Source organism: Thunnus thynnus, chromosome 6 (genome assembly GCF_963924715.1).
Source record: "Thunnus thynnus chromosome 6, fThuThy2.1, whole genome shotgun sequence".
Lineage (NCBI taxonomy): Eukaryota > Metazoa > Chordata > Actinopteri > Scombriformes > Scombridae > Thunnus > Thunnus thynnus.
In genome coordinates, this window is record NC_089522.1 from 33317799 (window position 1) to 33339169 (window position 21371).

The 21371-nt window shown below is 37.9% G+C and overlaps 1 protein-coding gene across 7 annotated transcripts in view; it reads left to right on the plus strand.

The window, feature by feature from the left end:
* The first annotated feature begins 8476 nt into the window (after positions 1-8476).
* Positions 8477-21371, plus strand: part of LOC137185180 (polymeric immunoglobulin receptor-like) — a 65508-nt gene continuing 52613 nt past the window's right edge. For 5 of the 7 annotated variants that reach the window (XR_010928796.1, XR_010928797.1, XR_010928798.1 and 2 more), the window contains exons 1-2: positions 8477-12206; positions 12421-15078. The gene's annotated coding sequence lies outside the window, so the exon portion shown is untranslated. The remainder of the gene's footprint in view (positions 12207-12420; positions 15079-21371) is intronic. The other 2 variants (XM_067593493.1, XR_010928793.1) reach the window with 2 other exon arrangements.

Genomic DNA, 21371 nt, shown 5'->3' on the forward strand with positions numbered 1-21371 from the left:
GTAAAGTCATGTTATTTGTATGCAGACTGTGAGACCGGGTTGCAGCACCAGGTAAATCTCTGTATTTCACAGTATACAGAGTCTTTAATCTGGTGTCTGGTATGACATTCCCTCTCTAGCCAGATGAATGCATACTGAGCATGCTCAGTGGGCCGAGCACCAGAGACTTCTGCCGGCCAAGCTGGCTAACTTCCACTTTGAATATGGATAAAATAATTTAATCATGTGCCTCTTCTAGACTTTCCAAATGTTATCGGACCAAATGGATCAAATTCTGATAGTGAAACGAGTCATTTCATGTGGGTTGTGTGATGCTCAAAACAATTGATCCACCGTTTTACAGCCACAACAGTTGCAGTTAGGCTATGGCAGCCTATGATGTAAGCACGTCGACAGTGTTTTTGTAATTACTCTCACTGCTAGAAGGGGGTGACAAAAGTTCCTCACTGCAGGTTTAACCTTTCTATATCTGGATTGCACGATCAAACCTACTGTATGATGATGCAGCCAGTATAGCTGGGGAGTACACAGGAGTGCAAAACTTCATCACACAACATGTTTGCATGTTTGTAACGCGTCTCCTTTGATTCATGACTCTTTACTGTGGGTTCATGAGTAACTCTCAGTAACCAGTCAGAAAAGTTCAAGGCACTATTTGAGGGACAGACAACATCAGGACAAAACAAAACACTGAAAGCTCTGCGTCTGACCAGGTGGACAGTCCAGGAAAAGGTTCCTCCTGCTGTTCTTGGTCAGTATGAGAGTGTGTTGTTGAGTTTGGAGGAGATGACCTGTTGTGGTTCAGACACTGGAGTCATGGCATTTTCAGAAAGAGAAAACTGTCTTTGGTCTTTTTCGAGCATCAGAAGTTATTCGGGACCTAGAATGCTTAAAAAATCACCGAAGAAGAAAACACAGACCACTGCAGGCTGCAGCAGAATATATGAAGTCCACTCTTCAAAGTAAAAAGAACAAGGAAAACTTTCAGAGAGTGTTTGACAAGGCATCATATGGTGCATTCCTTGGATATTGAGTCTAACCAAATCCCTCACAAAAGACAGTCCCTCAAAAGATACACTGCTGGAGCAGCTCAGTATAGGCCAAAATCACCAGAAGAATGTTACAGTGCTGAATATAACAAGGTGTTAGATACAGCAGATATGCAGTTCAAAAAACAGTTTAATCAGGCAGATTTGCAAGTCTTGCACAAATTAGAGAATGTTCTCACTGGGAAAATGAACGATGTCTGTCAGTACCCAGAGCTTGACAAAGAAAGTCTGAAAGTCCAAGTACCCATGCTCATCTCAAAGAACAAGTACAAGTCCAGCAGTGAAGCTGCAGATATCCTAAAAATAATGCATCTTGAGGTTAGAGGTTTGTTTGATGAGGTTCAAACTCTTGTTGGGCTGCTGCTGGTTATCTCTGTGGCCTCAGCTGAAGCTGAAAGAAGCTTCAGTGAACTTAAGAGACTGAAAACGTGGCTCAGGTCAACAACCTCACAAATGCATCTTAACAACTTTGCAGTGTGCCATGTTCATTAAGAAAAACTTGATGCCCTTGACCTCAGAGCTGTTTGTCAGCAATATGTGTCAGTAAATAAGAGGCGAAGACGTGTTTGGTTCTTTTAATGAAAGGGGGCACAAGCTGGTTGCTGGAATACAAGCAGTGTGGGAGAAATCAGGAGATTCTGTAGAGTAGACTACTAATCTATTGACTACAATTAAAATGCAGTTTTGTGTTCTGTTTGCTGTGTTCATTATATGTGTACAATACTTGTTATATGGTCTGGCACTTTAATGGTAGATTTAGGTTATATACTGATACACATCCATCAAGTGATGCTAGAATACTCTATTCTGAAATGTACTTCTGGTTTCTGTTCCTACCTGTGCATTAAAACATCCATGTGATACAAGTCATGTTTTACAGAATGTGTGCGTGTGCATCTGTGTGTATGACATAGATAGCATGTTTATACATTAATATCCACATTGGTCATATGACAGAAAATGACCCTACCGATGTTAAAACCAAACCTACACTGTTGGTTCATGATGAGGCAGTTTTAGACGACAGAGGAAGAAAAAAGAGGAACTAGATGCCTGGTTGGCTGATGGCATAAGATGGTGGTTGGAACCAAACCTGAAACTAAAAGAAAGTGTGGCTACAAGTGTTCACATTAAGACAAGCTGCAGAATATTGCCAGGTCTCCCTCACTGTTGAAACTTTTATTGAAAATCGTTTAAATTATCCTGTTAATTTTCCAATTTTATTGAATTAGTGTAAACGCACACAGCAGCTCTCTCAATTTAGAGCCACACTCTCTGCTGCTGTGTGATGCTTTACAGCACAATTCTATATTTTTCTTACTGTCAACAAATCTCATGTTTGGATCCAACCCAACAATGAACTGATCTACTAACACGTATTGTGTGTGTATCCAAAGCCTGATATATCTTATTCCTCTGTGCTGTAGACCTCCGTTGTTGACCAAAAACTATTAAAAACACGTCAATGAGCCACACCGCTGCACTGGGTGACATGTTCCTTCATCATGAAGAGTTTGGTTAGAAAGACTAATAACAGCGATCATGTTTTCAGTCTGCATCTTGATCAGATTCTGATCCAGTCATTGTCAATGTCAGCACCAATAATGCTGGGTAAATTTAAATATATCAAAATAAATATACAACACAACCTGTCTCTCAAAATAATGTAACATAAATGGATGAATATTGCCTGGGATTTGTATGTTTCATGCTTGATCAGTTTTTTAATCAATAAACATTTTTTATAAAATCTGAGTGATGGATTGTATACTTTCCACAAGGTTTCAGTGTATGAGAGATTCAAGTGTTTCTACATTGTATTGAAGGTTTCAGCACCAGAGCACTCACGCATGATTTTTAAATGATTAACAGAAAATGCATGATAACAGTGATACAATCAGTCTTCGTATTTTGAGTGTCACATTGTGTCTGTGATCGTGGGAATCAATGGTTTTGAGGAGAAAAAGGAGAACAAAGAAAGAAGAAGAAAGAAATTCTAGCAGAAAGAGAGAGCAGCTAGTCCTTCAGGTCAGGTCAACTAACGAAACTTACTCAGCATGGAAGAAAATGTCTGGAGCGAGCGAGAATGAACTGATCTACTAACGAGTACTGTGTGTGTATCCAAAGCCTGATACATCTTATTCCTCCGTTGGTGTCCAAAAACTATTAAAAACATGTTGGTGAGCTACATCGCTCACCAACATGGTGACTGGGTGACATGTTCCTTCATTATGAAGAATTTGGTCACGTTAGTTTGTTTAGAAACGGCTTCAAAGACTAATAAAAGCATCATGTTTTCAGTCTGCATCTTGATCAGGCTCTGACCCAGTCATTGTTAATGTCAGCACTGATAATACTGGGATGAAGCAGTCTGAGATCACAAAAGATAACTATGTCAGGATGCTTGAGTTGGCCAGAAAGAGAAAAGTGTCAGCATCGATTAATTGTCTCTGGTCCTTTACCTGTGAAGGGGAATGATGAGATGTAGAGTCGGCTCAACTCAATGAACCGCTGGCTGGCTCGTTACTGTAATGGGCAGGGATTTGGGTTTGTTAATGACTGTCCTTCTTTCTGGGGCCACCCTGACCTGTTAAAAGTGGATGGCCTTCACCCTGCAGGGACGGTGCCCCTCTTTTATTTAGAAATATGGACAGGTGTCTACGTTTAGTTTGACATTAGGGATTTATTATTTGGCAGGTTGCAGGTAATTAGAGAGCCTGCTAGGTTTAACTGTCAACTAATAATACAAGATGTCTAATTCCAATTACCATTTCATGTAGTGGTACCTCTACAGATCTTCCTACTAACAACACCATTAAGTTAGGTTTTTACAAATATCAGATCACTGATCCTTGAGCATAGTTTTGATAAGATAGGTTCATGTGAAACGTGGTTTAAACCAAATGTTTTTCTCCCTTTGAATGAAGCTTCCCCACCTGACTATATTATGTCCATGTAGCTCAGGCTAAAAAGCAAGGTGGGGGTGTCGCTTTAATTTGTTAAGTCTATTTTCAATTTAACTCCCAAATTCTAAATTCCAAATTCAACTCATGTGAGGCTCTTATTCTACGTCCATCGCCCTCAGCCATGAACAGACTCTGTTCATTCCACATTGTGACACTCTATCTGCCACCTGGCCCCTATTCACTCAATGATTTCAATATCCATCTGAATGAGTCTGGTGATACTCTAAGTAAAGCCTTTCTGGGTTCATGCAGTCTGTTCATGAGTTGACTCATTGCAATGGTTACACCCTTGTTGTTAATTAATGTTAAATATGGAGTACCTCAGGGCTCTGTCCTTGGCCCTCTACTTTTATGACTTTATATTTCACCTCTTGGCCAAATTATACGTAATCATGGAATAAATTTCCATTGCTATGCAGATGATACTCAGCTGTATGTGCCTATAACGGCCGCTGATCATACTCACATCACTAAATTAGATTTGATCCCAGCTTCTCCATTGATAAGCACATCAAAGAAATCATCAAGTCTGCCTTTTTCCACTTATGTAACATTGCTAAAATTTGGGTCTTTCTTGTCCATGACTAACAGAAACATTTGTTTCATCCAGACTTGATTACTATAATGTTCTGTTTTCAGGTCTGACACCTGCTAGTACTAAAAGTCTGGTGGTTCAAAATGCTGCAGCTAGAATTTTAACTAAAACAAGAAAATTTGACCATATTACACCAATTCTAGTCTCCCTTCATTGGCTTCCTATTCATGTTAGATCAAACTTTAAGGTGCTTCTTCTGACTTATAAAATCCTAAAATGGGCCCCATCATACCTGTCTGATCTCCTTAAACCTTATATTCCATCTCAAACTGTCCGCTCTCAGAACGCAGGGCCTCTGTGTGTCCCCAGAGTTAAAAGAAGTCAGCAGGCAGCAGGGCCTTTTCCTATTGGGCCCAGTTCATAAGGAATAAGCTCCATGTTGACATCAGACAATCTGAGTCTTTTGAGTCCTTAAAATCTAAACTTAAAACTCATCTTTATACCTTAATCTTCAATAAATTGCCTAATCGATTTCTGTCTCAAAAAATTTACTAATCGCTACTAATTAAAAACCTTGTCTGTCCTGCTGACAAGATTATTGATTATTGCAACTGCTTTGATAACCATTGCATCTCTCAAATCTTCTTTTTGTTTGTTGTCCACAAGCTGCCTCTCTCTCCCTCTTTTCTCCTCCTTGTTCTTTCTTTTCTCTCAGGCGTCTCTTTGCTGGACCATCGGCCATCCTGCCTGTGTGTGTGTGTGTGTGTACGTGAATGTGAATACATGCATGTGCTGTGTGTGTCTGGGTCATTCACTGTCCCTCAGGTTGTGGCATGCTGATACATATTGGGCAGGTCCTGTCTCCTTCTCCTAGGAGTATCTTTAAGTTTGAGAGGTCACTGAGGTCTTTGAAATCTGAAATTTTAGAGTTGAACTTGTTAAAGTAAATGTTCCTTATTTCATTGAATGTTTTACATTGTAGGAGGAAGTGCATCACCTGCCTCAACCTCACCTGTGGAACAGTGACCACATACTCTGTTTTCTTTTGGTTGTCATTGTTTCTTGTGTTGTCCTTTTTTGATTGCCAATTGGTGGTCACTGAGCCTGTACTTGGTTAGGATCTGTCTCTTCTTCTATCTGACAGTAGAGATATTCTGTCTGCCAGTCTGTCCTCCCAGGTCTCCATGGTGATAGAGGTTGCCTGGCTCAGGTCCTATTCTGTTCTGGCAACACGTAACACAATTTTTTATTCCTGTTCCATGTTGTATTTCTGTAATTTGTCTCTCTTATTCTGCTCTGTAAACACAACATCTATTTCCTGTCTGTCTGTTGTGTAAGAGGGATCCTCCTCTGTTTCTCTTCCTGAGCTTTCTTCTATTCTTTCCCCTGTTAAATTTTTTTTTTTTTTTTTTAGTTTTTCCTTATTCAAATCGAGGGTCTAAGGACAGGGAATGCTGTATTGCTGTACAGATTTTAAAGACCCCCGAGGCAAACTTGTGATTTGTGATATTGGGCAATACAAATAAGAATTGACTTGACTTGACTCCAATAATCCCAGTAAAACAGGAGCATGCCAAAGTGTAAGTAATGATACATTACTGGGATTAGGAACTGTAATGTGATTACTGAATTTCAAACTGTAATCCCTTACACTACTGTTGCTGAAAAAGGTAAGCCCATTACACAGTAATTCTGCAATTCTGTAGTTCTTCCATGATTAGTGGGTACATAAAGGGTATCTAAGGTTAAGTAGTTACTGGATCACATACTGTAGTTACAAGATTTAAATGTGTGCCTTTGATAGGACGCCATGTTACTGCATGTCAATCAAGATTTGATTAAAGCTGTATGTAAGCTGATGACGGAAGGGTGTTTCATCAAAATAACGTAAATTTTAAATTTTAAACAACATTTTTCTCAAAGGAGAGCACAGAAGATTTACAGGGCAGATATGTTGCTCGAGGAGACAAAAAGGAAGCAATTTAATTTGCACGCGCAGCAAGTTTCTTTCAAAAACAGGAAGTGCTTGGTTTCATGTTGGTATATGTTAAGAGGGCATAAATTGCAGATTGTCAGCAGATGCCAACTGCACATCAAAGATGGAGAACTTACTGACAAATTTGGCTTCTGGAAAACTCAACACGTATGTCACAATCGTTGTGATGTTTACCTACAACATTTTGCTCGACCGGGACTTTGCGTGCACTTGCAAAGAACAAGAGCTTGATTGTTATTTATACATGGTTCTGCCGTTCTCAATTATATTTTTCTTGATACTCTGGACAGACAGGGTATTTCTGCACGTCTGTAGATACAGATGTACATGTAATGGAAAATTCTGGGATAAGTGTCGAGACTGCATTTTTTGTGGGTCTTTTGTACGCATCATTTTCAAGGCGATTTTCGTGGGTCTGCTGTGGGTTGCTTTTGTATATCTCGATGGTGACTGGTATGTTTGCTGCAAGAATGATCATTCAGAACAACAAAGACACTTAGCCTGCATAGACAAGAAGATTGTCTATGACAAGGATCAAGTAATCATTGCTAAACTGAAAAACAAGTCCAGGGTGAGTGTTTTCATCATGTCAGCTTGTACTAGTGTTTATTTTACTGTGGTTCACTGTGGAGTTTTATCTCAAGAAAATGACTGCACACAGTAATGCTGTTGTTTCTTTTTCAGCTTATTGGTGCCTGTATACTCATGTGTATCATTCTTCTGGCGGCCATTATGTCACTGTTTGAATCGAGGAGTTGCTGTCTTTGCAACACGACTCTATTTGACAAACTGATTTTGGAGGAAGAGGAAAATGTACGGACAGAGATTATGAGGGAAGTGGCAAAAGAAAAGTTGACTGAAAAAGTAAAGGACAAAATAAACAAGGAACATGATGAGAACTGTTTTGATGTTGCTGAAGAACTGATAAATGCATCCACAATGCCAACACTTCCTAAACAAAACAAGCAACAGGAACAACACGGGGCACAAGCAACACTCAACCAGGTAAAGAATCAACACTTTTCAGCTAGTTAAGCAGCTCATTTGCAATTGTGTTTTTTCATTCAGTTTGCCTGAAGAAGGCTTGCGACCAAGTTGTATGTAGCTAATGGTGTGTTAAGATTTATGTGCAGAAGCGTGTTACTTAAACGTCAAATGACTATATGAAACTAACAGAAATGTCATATCTTGTTTTCCACATGGTTTATCATTTGAGCTTTGACTGCTGCTCTTTTAATGGTGATGCAGCTGGAGGTAAACTACAATGGTCATCTGTACACAGGAAATCATGTGAAGAAATGTGGTGGAAGTGGTTCTTCTTATGTATTTGTTATATTTGGTGGTACATTGGCTCAAAATGACAACAGAAACCTGGACTGATTTGACAGTGAATACATGTTGGAGTGTCTGCAGTTGGATTAATACAGTTTGAGAGAGAGGTCGACATCCCAAATTCATGTTTTTTTTTAATTGAATCTATTTTTTATGTTATTCTTTATCTGTGATAAGTTAATGATTGTTAAAAGATGAAAGACAAAAGACTGAAACTAGAGTAGTGAAAGCTATTACAGCAGCAGATTAATGTTCAGGGTATAACAATCACTTATCACTATCACATGTGGAGAACATGTTCAGCTGTCCACATCCTTTTGTCCAGGAAGGATGTTTAGAGCTTCAGCTGGTAAACAGGAATACTGTTACTTCAAACTGAGTAACAGCTATTAATGCAACAGGCCTGCCGTATATGTTCTTGTGTAGTCATTGGAAAAACAAAGTAGAATGATGATGTAAAACAATTTTTAATTTTTTAATGTTTAATGATTTTTACAGTAAATTCCATATGTTATATTAATATTTAAAATGAGAAATGGCTGTGATACAGAAAAAAAGTACTTGTGGCTTTGTGTGTTATTTAAATTTTTGTGGGGGAGGAATTCCACTCCTGTCTACAGACGACCATTGGCTGATGATAGATTCAAACAGCTGGAGGGAAGAACTCTCACAAGTGCAGTTAGGGTTAGGGTTAGTTTAGGTTCGGTTAAGGTTAGGTTAGGGTTAGCGCACAAATTTTGCAAGAGTTATGCAAATCGTTGATTCAATCTAGCTCCAACCATGACCATTGTGATTGTCATCCACCATGTTGCTGCTGAAGCTGGTTTTAATGATGTCATCTCATTGTGTCCGGTTTAATGGCACCGACTAGAGAATTAGCAACACCTGCTGTTTATCTCCTTACATTCACACAACAGACATGGATGGAAACATTCACTATTTTACTTTGACGATTTTCTGGAAATTTGGTTAAAATCTGCACCACATTTAGATTGCATACAGACTGCGGTTAGGTTTCAATCACACCACCTCTAAAATTGTACACACTGCAAAGTTTGTAAAAGAAATCCATTCTTTACAATCTTTACATTTAATACTGGTGGACATTTTACTACTGATACTCATTTACTCTTACTTAGTAAAAATCTGATTACAGGACTTTAACACTGATATGTGACTGCAGAATTGAATATTTGAGGCCATTTCCACCAGACATATTCTGACAATTTATTAATTTATCTTTTTTTTGTCTCCAAATACAGGATATTCAATTAAAGGCCTTATCCCCAGCCAATGGACAGAAGAAGGTTTTTTACAGTTTGATGATCACATTTCTATTCATCACCACATCAGTCAAAAGTGTTTAAACTAAAACACAGAGAGCTTAAATCTGTGATTGTGTGACATACTAACCAACTGATCAACTAAATACATCACAACTGTTTTTTGCTCATATTTTCACAGAATGACAATGAGTCTGTTTTCTCTCTGAAGCCCCCAGAAATGTTTTCATGTTTCTATTTTATGTATTGAGCCTTCAGCTCACCAGTACACTGTGTGAAATGATTTAATTTTTTAACTTTTAATCACTTTGTGTTTAAAAAGAGATGGCATTCAGATTGATAATTAGTAATCTCATTTTATTTTAAAACTTGTAATTTTTCCAGTAACATTTAACCATCCCATTGCCACACACTTCTTTGCTTATTCCAACACATAAGCAGCCTTTTGACAAATACTAATATCAGAAGAAGTTAGTGATAACATAATGCTACAACTCAATTAAGCAAGTATTATTAATCTAATTCAGCCAGCTGTGGGGGTCCTGTGGTGCAAAACACAACAACAAAACCAAAAACACAACAACTGAAGTCACAACCCAATAATTGTTCTGGAAAAGCATCAACTGTTGTCGCTACCGTTTTCCTTTTTGTTGTTTTGTTTTGCACCTCAGGGCTACCGTAGCCAGCTCACATAGAATAGATTATGAAGTGAATGTAAAATATGTACAGTGTTAATGTTTCGTGAATAGAGACTGATCTTGTCACTCCTCTTTAGGAACCACAGAACTCAACTCAGCAGGGAGAGGGGAGCAACGCCACTAAACCCCAACCTCAGGGAACGCCAAGCCATCAGGTGGGTGCTTTGTTTGAGGTCAAGCTTTATATTTGTTATTTATTTACAGCTATGGATTAATTATGATGTCAGTAACATAATTTTGTAAAACACATACAATTCTACTATTAATATTCTATTCTAACTCACAGATATTCACATAATAACCATGTGGTTAAATTAGGGGATGATCATGGACATGGTTTTGGAAAATTAACTTTTTATTTGTCCAATCTGTTTTGTCCAATCACAAACAAGAATTGTTGTCCTTACCTTTTCCATTTTGTTGTTGTGCTGTTGTCATTTGTTTATGTGTTTTTGGTTTTGTTGTTATGTTTTGCACCTCAGGACCACTGTAGCCGGCTCATGTGGAATAGATTATAATGTGAATGTAAAATATGTAGAGAATTAATGTTTGGTGAATAGACTCTGATCTTGTCACTCCTCATAAGGAACCACAGAGCGCAGCACAGCAGGGAGAGAGGAGAGACGCCACTGACCCCCCCACCCCTCAGAGAACACCAAGCCATGAGGTGGGTGCTTTTGTTCTGTGGACAATTCAATTGAGGAAATAAATACTGCGTTGAAAATAAATAGTAGGACTATTAAAGAGGTAAAAATGTAAAATGCTGACAATGCCACCTAAGGTTGTTATCCCGAGGACATGGGGGCTGCATTGCGTGTGGGTATGTTATGTTTCACCACATCAGTCATCCCGAAATCTTCCTTGTGAGCAAAGAAAACCTTCTCCCATCAGCAGAGTTGCTAAATGACCCTGCTCATCCTGGGCCAGGTCTGGTTGATCAGTGAGCTACAGCACGTCAAAGACTTGGTCTTGTTCAGGCTGACGTTGTGTGCTTCATGGATATCCATTTCATCTACCTGAAATAGTCTGCCCAGCTTCTCGTAGCATCCTATGGAGACTGGGAAATCATTCACGTTACGAATGTTAATTGGAACTCAATCTTGTCTTGCCACTGATATTGTTTGAGCTGCTGAAACAGCACCGGCCTCCTGGAGTGTCTCAACCAGCCCATAGTAGTCACGCCCTCTCATTCTGGCATTGGCACATCCCCAGACTACCACTTCACCCCAGGCTGGTATGCTAACTCGGTGACAGTGGTCTGGCCAGACATAACCTTGTAAACTATCTTCTGAGGTCACTGTAGTCCTGCGGCACACTGAAACTTAGAGTTCTGGCAAGAGAAAGGCACTGGCCCATCAGGGTTTCATAACAGCAAGCTGGACGAAAACCCATCATCCACAAAAAAATCTCCTCGCTAGTTAATTTTATGGCCCTCAATTTCAAACTCCATAGTGACATAGTCCAGACAGGGGACATGGGAACCATTGGCAGCTTTAAGCTTAATCATTGAGGGAGTTCTTTAACAGCATACTCAGGGAAGTGCTTTACAAAATTACCATATTAAGGTGGTTTGTGAGCCAATTTCTAGAAGGCCTTTCATTTTAAGATCACCTATTACCACCTCAACATGTGGACATTGTCCAGTCAAAGCTGAAGTTGGCCCTTGTGAGGTCCGTCTGGCCTAACCCAACTCCAACTTGTGTCCACATCTGTCCTCTAAAAGTGGAGCCATTTGTTGAAGGGCATCAAATGTTCTCTCTGGCTGTTGACGGGCAGATCTCCTCAGTCCTTGTGTTAGGGGTCCCTCCTCCAGGCCCAGAAGAAACTGTTCTTTCAGGTGGTCGTTGGTGGCGGCCTCATCTGGGTCATGTTGCTGGAGCCTGCGATGCAGCTCCCTTAACCTCAGAACTGAGACTGCACAGGTTCATCTGCAAGCAAAGAACAACTAAACAAGTTTTTTTGTTGGTAAATAACAAGGAGACATTAGCAGGAAAGATAAAATATAAAGATTTCTCAGTTTCAAGAATAAGGCCTTCACTGAGGTTCCCCATAAAAAGAAAGACTGATGACTATTTTTCTGTTCGATTGTATTCTATATAGATCCCGTGTAATGATTTTACACCAATACAGTTAAACTTTTTCTATATATTGTGTAAAACAATAATTAGTGTTTTTCACAGAGCTGTAACAGAATACACATGGCACAAATGACAGAGAGCATAAAAATATAGAACAAGGATTCTGTGACACCAATTTCATGTGATCTGACTAAATGTGTTTTCTGTCATCACTCACTGTGTTAAATGCTTTTCAGGAGGAAAGAAGTCCAGCTCCACCACCACCAGAGGTAAATCTATCAGTCAATTTACTATTCCAGTTTCAGACCAATAATAATGATACAAATCTTGTACATCACTTGTGGATCCTCCTCTTTTCACCACTGTGAGGCTGACTGACATGTGATAAGAACAGGGGCCACTAGAGGTTGCTGCTCCGTCACTTTTCACTTCTATAATGTGTTCCATGTCAGATGACTGACTGAAGCTGTGTTTTTGTAACAGGAGCAGACCCTTATGTAGCAGGAACCGGGTCCATCAAACAAACAGTAACAATTACTTCATCAGTTTCTGGGAGAACTTTTGTCCCTCTGAGATTAGTTTGAACTTTCCTCTTGCTTGACTCACAATCTGTTATTTACTCACCTTTTCCTACTTAGACAGATTACTTATTATGTTTGATAAATGCTGTTTGCTATTGATCCATTTCATTTACTGATATATCAGATGTTCTAGTCTTTGTTTTAGTTTCTTTATCGATAATTTCTTTTGAATGATTTGATCAGTGATATAATTACTGTGTTAGACTCATATTGATGATTGCATTTTATTGACTGCTTTTCACTTGTTGCAACTCTAAAGAATATTTTGGTTCAGATCATTTTAAGTTAAATGTTGAAGCTGTTTTGATTTTCATTTAAACATTAAGTTTGATTGCATTTTATTTATTCAGTTTATATTTTTATGCCGCATCTTGATTGTTCATTTTGAATTGATTTAAGAACATATTTACATCTTGATTTTGCCCTTTTAAGGTTTCCATCATTTGCATCTGTAATAAGCGATTGATTCAACTTTGACTGAGTCAAACTCTATAGAGTTTTTATGCCTTTGATTAAGATCTCTATTGTATTATGGATAATGGGACAAATATATTGTTAAAAAATAAAATACTTCAATACTACAGTATAAAGTAAGTGGTATTTTAATTTCATCATAAAGCATTTGGCAGTGATTACATTTCACAATTAGGTATTAGGTTGGTTGATCCTCACCTCAACTTTGACAATCATATCAGCAACGTTACTAAAATAGCCTTTTATCACTTGAGAAACATAACAAGAGTCAGACCCTACCTCTCCCTAGAGGATGCTAAAAAACTAACTCATGCCTTTGTACCCTTATGGTTAGATTATTGCAACACACTTTATACTGGTTAGCCAAAAAATAAAAACTATTGATCAGCTGCAACTCATCCAAAACTCAGCAGCAAGAATTCTAACAAAAACCATTAAAAGAGGTCACATTACTCCCATGTTCGCACTGACTTCCAGTAACGTTGAAGATAGATTTTAAAATTCTTTTACTTGTTTTTAAAGCTCCGAATGGGCTAGCACCTTCCTATCTGTCAGATCGCCTGTCGGAGTACGTGCCAAATCGCTCCCTCAGACCGCATAGTGCCGGTCTGCTGAGGGTGCCACCGCCGAACAGCAAGAGGTATGGCGATGCTGCCCTCTGTTGTTATGCACCAAGGATTTGGAACATGCTCCGTCCTCATCTTAGACAAGCGACCTCGCTTGACAGTTTTATGAGGCCCCTTACGAAAAAAGCACATGTGAAATTCAGTCTTTCACATGTGAGCTGAGACATTTCACATGTGATGTTGTGATTTCACATGTGAACTTAAAATTCACATTTGGAAATCACATGTGTATCTTAAAATTCACATGTGAAAAAGACAATATGTTTTCAGCTTTACATGTCATTGCAAACTTTACATGTGAAAAAGATAATGTCACATGTGAAGTGAAACATTTCACATGATGTTGTGGTTTCACATGTGAACCTAAGTTTCACATTTGGGAATCACATGTGTATCTCAAATTCACATGTAAAAAAAAAAGTTTTTAATTTTATATGTGAATGCAAACTTAACATATGAAAGGGATAAAGTCATGTGTGAAATGAAACATTCACATGTGATGTTGTGATTTCACATGTGATAAAAGACATGTTTTGAATGCAAACTTTTATATGTGAAAATCACCATTTCCTATGTGAACTGACACATCTCACAGATTGATTTCACATGTAAACTCAAGAGCTTTCCCTTCCATATAAACTGAGACATTTCACATGTGACATGATTTAGAATGTTATAAAAAACGTGTCAAGTTTCAAGAGGAATTTAGATTTTTGGATTGAAAAGGTACTCTTTGTAAAATGTTCTCTTCCTGGACATTTTGCTAACGCCACCTAAGTGCACTGAGTGTATTAATAAAAGTATTGAGCCAAGGAGCTCGCGCTTCCCGCCCATACACTCTGGGTTCCCCATGCTGCCTTCAGGACCTCACGGAAATATTACAGTTATCGAGTGTAATACATAAATGATCATAAACGTAAACAACAACGGTCTCACAAACGCATGTATTACTATAATATGTGAGATGTCGCATTTATAGGCTGTAAATAATGTATCCCATGTCCGTTTCTGATGTTCACTAAGGAGCAATAGGGTAGGTTTATTTTTGTAATACCGTTTATATATTCCGTAGTTACATGTCCGACCTATTTTTTTCATTTCATTAATTCATTTAATTTAATCCATACTAAGTTAGTAAAATCTGCACCAAAAATTACTTTACATAACACGATTATTATGCTCTGTAAGCAAACGTGAGACAAGCTTTTGATGAAGACAAATCTTGGATGGTGCACATGAATGCATCGTCGTCTTTGACCGTTGGAAGCAGATCGACGTCACAGACGAAGACAGAGAAATGGATCGGGACGCAGTGATTTATCGGTTCGACGACGATCAAATCAGTATATTTAAAGAAAAATGTGTATCAAAGAAGAAAATGCTGAATGACTCTGACATGATTGGGCTGTTGGAGCGCAGCTCCGCCGACAAGGGGAGGATGGCGAAAATACCCAGCAACGGTAAGTTACTGGCAGTGAGTGGTGAGTAACTGTTAACTTAAAACTAGCTTAACGCTAACGTTACTTTGACACCATGCCAGCTAGCTAGTTAGATGCTAATAGTTGTAACGTTAAGTCGTATGCTTTTATAAGTACATAAATTTGTTGTTTTGTCACGTTTTTTGCCACGTTTAATTGCTTGTTCGGTGAAATCATTCGTTGCATAGCTTCATCTGTGAATTTAGCACGGTGTAACGTTACGTCGACGTTAACTTAAAGTTACTCCGTGATTCGCACAACGTTATCATTAACGTACAGATTCTAAGTACCATTGAAGAACCTCAGAAGGAAAATCAAAAGGCATTTTTTGACTTAACCTACCTGTTATCCAGCAGCAGAAATTATTTCTTCCACCTCAGTATACTCTCTGTCTCTCTCTGTCTCTGTCTCTCTCTCTCTTCTTTCTTTTGAGTATATGAATATAATAACGTCTCAACTCATCCGGTCAAGGCAGATGGCGTCCACCTAGAGTCCGCTGCTGCTGTATGTAGTTATAGTTTTTAAATGCATGATCGCAAACGTGATCATTTACGCCGTGAGATACAGTTGAGTTATGATTGAAATAGGGTGGGATTGATAAAAATCATATACATGTTTTTAACAAAGTATTTATGTTTTCTTTTTCTCTATTGTCATTATACTAAATAATTAAGACTCAGTGTCTGCCTATGGCTGCAGATTTGTGGTGATGTGTGTCCATCCTAACAATAATATAATCTCACTGAGAAGCGTTTTGTTCATTTGTTGAGAGTTCAGCCTTTTCAGACCTATGATATAAGCAATGTTACTTGCTGAAAGGACAAAGATTCATCAGCACACACTTTGATCTATATTCCATTTCCATGTAATGGTCCACAATTTAAAAGTTTTTTCTAATAATTTGTTATTTCATGTATGTAATCTTTGTTCATTGTATTTCCAAATTTTGATTTTTTTTCCTCTGATCTGGCATGTCTCAGGTAGGGGTTGAAATTGAAATAGTCTTTGTATTTTTACAAAACCTGTGCAACATCATTATCCTGAAACCATTTACAGTGCTTACAGTGCATTTAATTGACTTTGTTTTACCTTTATGATTTGATCCCTTCTCCAGGATTTTATTGCCACAGGGCGGGATCTCTTACATTTGACTCAATGTATTTCTTTTTTTTTATGCTAATCTGTGATTGACCATGACACGTAAAATGACCCTCCAAGGGAGGCTGTCCTCCCTTACTAGTCAACAACCAGAATGCAATATTGACATCGAGTTGGTCCAATGATAGTTTCCAGATTTCATCTTCAACTCTCTCCACTGTAAGGCAGAGTAGCAGCAGTATATAGCTCCTTGCGTTAGCCAATGCAACAGCTGGCTTGTTGCAGCAGCCTCAAGGACTCTTTATACATACGCGGAATGACTGTTAAGCTCTGTTGTTAAGCTAATGGGAGAAATGATCTGGACTGGTCAGCCAGCAGTAGCAGGACACCGCCAGGGAGGCTGGAGAGAGAAGCAACCGAAAAAACAACCAGGAGAGTTAGCTTGTTTGTCATTGTTGCTAATGATATCAGACTGGTTAAGCAGCAGCCATAAAGTTCTGTTAACTAACAAACAAGATGGCCATCAGCCACAAATGGATGCTATGACATGAATACTTTTGGACATCTCCATGAAAGAAAGAAGAAGACATCAGATAACGTGAGTCAGATACAGCTTCTCTCTCTCTGTCTCTTTGGTCGCTAATTTCATCTCTGATGGTTAAATGTCTCTCTGTGTGGCTGTTGTGTGAATTTATCTCCTTAACAAGAATGCAGCAGAGATCATAATGTGTTGTGGGTAACGTTAGTTTACTTGTTGAAGTTACAGTGAGCTGTCTGGACTCACTCATTCATTGTTTTTAATTGAGTGGTTGTTCAGTCACCTGTTGATGTGTGATTAGTGAATGTTTGCAGGAGGTCTGGCTGCTTGCTTCTGACAGTTTCTTTAGTTCGTTTTTAAGCTGAGACATATTTTGAGTAATAAGCTTAAAGTAACTAGAATAACAAGTGTTAACTAGTGCTTTAACGGATCGTAGTTGATCCGTGATCCGTACGGATCACCCCCCACGGTTCGGCAGGTATATGAACTGCGGATTAATTGCAAAATTTAATGTGTCATTTGAGACAAAGTAAACAAACTGCTGTAAGTACAAGTCATGGGCAGACAGCATGTCGCTAACGTTAACAGGGATTTTGAAGAGCAACGATCAAACCAGCATCTAACCCGTCCAATGTGACATTTGAGTTGTTTACCTGCTGTTTAATGTGCTGCAGCTGAGCAGCTTATTAGCATCTAGCTGCTAACTGATGTTAGCGGTGAATGTTTATCAAGTTTTGATGATGTGGACAGAGGCTGTTTCATTCACTGTTTAAAAGAGGACGGTTTCATGCCTCATATTGCAATAACTGAGCATTGAATATTTTATATATTTTGTTTTGTTTTATTTTATTTAAACATTGGACATCTTAAATGTTGTTTTCATTTAAGACCATGGGCAAAAGTTCCTTGCTGTTTCTGGCTGTAAATGTGTTACAGAATAAATGGAAAACAAAGTTTTATTTGTCTCCCCCCTTTTTTTCGCTGATCCTAATAATGATCTGATCCGTGACTCAAATCCGTGATACGATCCGAACCGTGAGTTTTGTGTTCATGTTAACACCCCTAGTGTTAACATGTCAGCTTTGTAGACTATATTTTGTATGTCGTGCACATAGATCAGTGTGTGTAAGTCATGTATTTGATACATGCATTAATACTTTCTGATGTGAACCTACACTTTTAGATCTGTGAATATTTTTAGTGTTCAGTCTTTCTAGTATTCAGCACTGATCTGAACCTGTATCACATCATAAGCTTTGTGCTACTTTATATATTTCTGTATACTAAGAAAAATATATAGGAAACACTTGTAAATTATGTGATAGGTTGTCTGTTTTTGATGAGAACATAAATCTGTTGTCACAATAGAACAATACTATAAATTTGAATATTACTTTGTTGGTAAAATGACACATTTGATCCACTCCATGGCTAAGATGAGCACTTCTTGCTTTAGAGACAATATGTATATGCTAAATGTCTTTAAAGAAGCAGCCTTTTCACCACTCATGCAAATTGTTTTATTGGCATATAAAATTACCCCCCAGCCCTCCGATTTCATCAGGTGGGACAATGATATAGTTTGATGCAGTTTGTTGTAAGATTCCATGTTGGTTTTCCTCCTGTCCTCCCCAATTTTTTGAGTCACCAGCCGCCACTGGTGTATATATTTCTTTTGTAAAGCACTTTGAGCTGCATTTTATGTCATGAAAGGTGCTCTATAAATAAAGTTTAGTATTATTATAATTATTTTTAGTGTTGCTATTGTAAACTACATGAACAGTTTCTTACCATCAATGTTACAATAAATGTTACAATAAATAAAACTGAAAAGTTCCTTCTTATTCATATTGATTAAAAAAAAACATAAATTGCAGACATGTACTGTAAATAACAACGTGTCTTCAATCTTAATGGTCCAGTAATGAGATCAGCTCAGTTTTACATTTAAAAACAAATAACCCTTAACATCTATCACACAAGAGACAGCTTTATGGAACTGAAATTTATTCAGAAGCTTTCAGAAATGTCAATTATATTCAAGTGTGTTTGAAAAAGTAATTATCAAGGTTAAAGCCCTTTCAAAGGGGGTCAGGTTAAATCTGTTCAGTATAACATCCTGAGCTGCCATCAAAACTTTGTCATGAGTCTAAACTGCAACTGTTTTGCAAACTCCTGTTAAAAATAAAGAAAAGCACAATAAACAGATTGCAGGATAACAGAATTTGTAATGCCTTCAAATGTCCTCTGTTTTAATTGGCAGAAGGTTGGCATCCAGGCTTCCAGGCTCACAGCTCACTGAGTGACAAAGACACAAGAATGAAAATCAAACACAGAGTGAGAAAAAAAGAAATGAAACAATTGAATGGGAGAGAGTAACCTAACTTCCCTTTATGAAGTAATGTCAAGTTGTTGAGAAGGGTGGTGACAAGAAATCACTGTGAGCTTGTTTGTCTTAGTAAGAATAACTTTCCCTGGCTGACCTGTAGTTCCCCTCTCAGGGTTAGTCACAATGAGGACAACATGTGACAATTGATCTAATATGTCCCAGGTTTTCGTAAAGCTTGACAACAAACTGCAGTATATTTGCAGCAAACTACAGCTCAGAAACACAGCTAGTTGAGTGAGCTTTTATATCTGAACAATATGACCAGGACTCACACTTTTTATTTCGTTCCAGCTATGTGGAAAAGTGATATTTTCATATCACAGATGAACAAAGGCATTAAAATGTGCCTTCTAATTAATACATGAGATTCAGCTGCTATTAAGGAAACATAAGTACTGCTAAGTATTTATAAAAACAAAAAATATCCAGACATAAAGCATGAACCACAGGCACATAATCTTTACAAACCACATATCCTGATTTGGGTGCGGCCCTGAAGCTTTCTGCTTCCATCAGCATGTTTCCTCTTTCTGGGCATTTTCCACTGACATTTGAGGATGTGAAAATTAAAAAATATGCTGGTTTTAAAGTCATGTCATCCTAGTGGATCTTATTAAATTCAATACTAATAATAACAAATGCACTATTGCGAAAAATGCACTATTCCCCCCTGTTTCAGTCATACTTCCTGAAACATCAGTGCCCACCTGTTTTAGGACATAACTTGGCCTTTAAAATAATGAACTATATACTTGTAGCACAGAAAGGGTTTGGGAAATTAGGAAGCTTTGACAAACATAGTTGGTTTTGGTTAATTTTTTAAGTGTAAAGTAAGATGCTACCACAACAAAGGAACTGTTGTCCAGAGTTACATTCACATATAGTTTATTGTACAAAAATGAAACTTTAGGCCTTCACTGTATTCAGGATGGGTTCAATAAGACTAAACCAAACACACATTTGCATTTTCACGTCATACATCTAAAAACAATTAGCACTGATCTACAAACCAAAGTCTGAGTCAAATCCTGATACAAAATTTGTAGATGTTGCGAGGTGTTTTAAAAGAGCCACACTGCACCACAGCTTACAGCACAAAGGCAACATTACTCCAATTTAATAAAAACAGTAAAACTTTTTAAAACTGATCAAACCTGAAACATGCAGATCCCAGGCTTTATTGCCTTCATCTCTGTTAAATTATTTTGAGAGACAGGTCATGTTGTAGATTTCTTGTAGTAAATTTCAGTTTCCATTTACTTTTATTTGAAATGTAAAATGTTTGCAAGTTTATAATAAATGCACAATAGAGCACGTGTTAACTTGTTGACATTTTGTGGCAGTGGTATATCGGTACCGACAATGGGCAAAAATGAGATGGAAAGAATGGGCATGTTGGATATCGGCAAAAAATCCAATACCATACATCCCTAAATATAAATGACAGAAGAACAAAAAAAACAAAAATATGAACCTTTAATCTAAACTGGTCGAGGGTGCTGACATTCACTAAACTTTTATATTAACTTTAAAGAAGCAAAGTAAAAGGTTTAGGATTTAAAAGTGACTTCAGTCAGAGCTGTTCTTACTGCACATCAAAACAGCTGCATTATGAATTTTACAGTTTACTTCTCCCAGAACTGCTGCAAGTGGTGTGAATGTTGCTGCTGCACAGAGCCTCGTGCCTCTAGAGGTCCTGCAGTCTTTCACTGTTTTCTTCACTGAATCTTTTTTATTTCCCAACAAATTTCAAGTCAGCTTCAAGTCAGTGTTCATGTCTGACACTTTCAGAGTTCTAGTAAATGCTCTTGTTAGGTCTATTTCTTAGGCAAATAAAGTCTACATATTTATAATCCATCATAAATCATAAATACAGCTGTTCACATCATATGTCTCTTAATTTACAAATAGTTGTGTTATTCTACAAAAAAAAAAGAAAGAAAGAAATGAGCAATACATTTTAAAGCTCATGAGAAACCTTGAGAAGCAAATTAATGGGAAGAAACACATTCATTGGTGTGAGTTAACACCCAGGACAGTTTGGTTCTGAAGGTTGTCTGATGCATTTTAGAAATAAGGAAGTTTACTTTTACACAAAGAGGAACACACTCCTTTTTCTCACCAAGTCTCAGTTAGAGCCAAGATATCTCTCACTGATCTATTTTTCTTTTTCTGAACAAACGCTTCACTAAACATTTTCTTTTCTTGGATATCTCCTGGGATATTATACAGTATGTAAAGATTTTTATA